This window comes from Gossypium hirsutum, chromosome A01 (genome assembly GCF_007990345.1).
Source record: "Gossypium hirsutum isolate 1008001.06 chromosome A01, Gossypium_hirsutum_v2.1, whole genome shotgun sequence".
In the NCBI taxonomy this organism is placed as follows: Eukaryota; Viridiplantae; Streptophyta; class Magnoliopsida; order Malvales; family Malvaceae; genus Gossypium; species Gossypium hirsutum.
The window spans coordinates 60,273,766-60,276,015 of NC_053424.1; the positions used below are offsets into that span (position 1 = coordinate 60,273,766).

The 2,250-nt window shown below is 39.1% G+C and overlaps 1 long non-coding RNA gene across 1 annotated transcript; it reads right to left on the reverse strand.

Annotated features, from left to right (window-relative positions):
- Positions 1-827: 827 nt before the first annotated feature.
- On the reverse strand, positions 828-2,038 carry LOC121227887 (uncharacterized). The gene is made up of 2 exons (XR_005925412.1): positions 1,355-2,038; positions 828-1,067 (listed from the first exon to the last, which is right to left on the reverse strand). It is a non-coding gene; the product is annotated as an uncharacterized lncRNA (long non-coding RNA).
- Positions 2,039-2,250: the final 212 nt, after the last annotated feature.

Below are 2,250 nucleotides of genomic sequence, written 5' to 3' on the forward strand. Positions count from 1 at the left end.
TCACAGTTCTTCACATAAGCATAAGTGTCTTTAAATAGTGTAGGCCAAAAGAAACTTGTAACACCTCTAACCCGTATCCGTCGTTGAAACAAGGTTTCAAAGTATTATCGAAACTTTCAAAAAATTTTACAAATAATTTATGTAAATTACTATTCATTAATTGAGATAATTCAAAATGCCCCTTAATTGGACCTTTGAGGCCCAATACGAGCATTAGAATCGAGTCGGGACTTAATCGGGTGTTCTAAGAATTTTTTGTGAAATTACAAAAGTTTTCCAAGGTGCAGGGCTCACACGCCCGTGTGGTCCAAGGGACACGCCCGTCTGACCCTAGGACATGCCCTGCTATAGGCCGTGTTCAACCCCGTGTAACTCACTGACTTGTGCACATGGTCATGCCACACGCCCATATGCTAGGCCGTGTTGTTAATTAACTTAATTCAAAATTAGGTGCAGGTTTCACACAGCCAAGACACACACCCATGTTCTAGGCTGTGGAGCACACACAGCTGAGACACACGACCGTATCTCTGCCTCTATGCTCAATTCTGAGCATTCTGTTTCTTAAAATTAAGGTGTAGGGGACACAGGGCCTAACTACACGCCTATGTTACCAGGCCATGTGTCACACACGGTCTAGACACACGCCCGTGTGGACAAAATAAAGTCATTTCCTAGCCGCATTTGTCACCCAAGTTTACCATTTTCCTACACTAAAACGCATATCCAAATACCAACCAATTCAAGCATTCAAATTAAGCAAATTCCATCATTCAACAAGGCATATCATTACATGCATATATGTTTATAATCTTACCTTGGCAAAATTTGAACAACCACTTAACATATATTTAGCTACCATAGAATGACATACAAGTATATCAAAACAACCATTACTAGTCATTCCAATTGCTAGATTGCAAACATCATTTTCAAGCCACTAATGGACAAGCTGTCCTATACATGCCATTATACCATAATGATTCTACTATATGTATACCCCAAAATAACTAGTTAATAGTGTGAAGATGCTCCAATGATCTCCAACCTTCGTGAGCTTCTGAGCACTATAAAACAAGGAAAATAAAATGGAGTAAGCATTACATGCTTAGTAAGTTCGTATAATGAAAACTAAACTTACCAATCCCGTTTATTAAATTTAAGCATACAATATCATGTTTTCCATCCATTAGCAAAATTTCCTAAACACATGTGTAAACGGGCCAATTTGCCTGGGCCCATGTCAAAGCCAAAATACCAAAATAAATCTAAAACCCATAAAAATAAAAACCAATCAATAGTCCGGGTCCAGTTCCAAAATCCAATTACACGGCCCAAATACAATGGTCCTAACCCTAGCCCCATTCGCTCAGTGCCACAGTAGCCTCCAGCACTACCATGGCTCGCGCCTCCACGTCGACACCACCAGCAGACTCCGTACGCGCCAGCTACCCCTACCACGTTGCCTCCATACCTGTAAATGAAGACAAGCAAAGGATGACCACAACAACAATAGCAAAAAACAAGCAGAGCAATGAGAAAAAAAGAAAAGGAATTGTATTTTTCTTTGTCATTTTCTTTGGTTCGGCTATAAAGCCAAGAACCTTTCCTTTTGTAAAAAACTACGAACACAGACACACACAACAAAAAAATCAATACAGAAAAGCTTAAAAAAAAGTCTCCACAAAGTGATTTGATTCTCGTTCTTTCTTTCAATTTAGTTTCTATTTTCTTTGATTTATCTATTTCATGAAAAACGAATAAAAGGGAGGGTGAATCAAATACAAAGAAATCAATTTTGTTTAAAGAAAAAGAGAGGAGAGCCTTATCTTGCAGATATGCCAAAGGTTCTTCTCACTTTGTTGCAATCGAAGTTGGAAATAGATCTCAAGGCTGAAAGTTCTCCATCGTTGGTAGGTTCAGGCCGTCATCTGCACTTTCGGCCACCAGATCTGGTGGTGGTTCGGCTGCTGCAAGTTTATGGACTGAAACCTAGTTGAGGGTTAGGAATTTGGGGGGTTTTTGCTCAGAAAAATGGTTTTTGTAAGCTTTTAAAATATAAATGTATAATAAAAGCTATTAAATTTAAAGTGGTGCAATTAAGAGGGTGGAATCAGCGTGTTGACCTGCTCATTAGGCTGGAATTGCGCATTTCTATCTTAAAGGGGTAATTTATGCTGACAGTCCCTCCCATTTGCGCCACTTTTAATTTAATCCTATTCCATTTCTTTCATCTTTGCCCTGAACTTT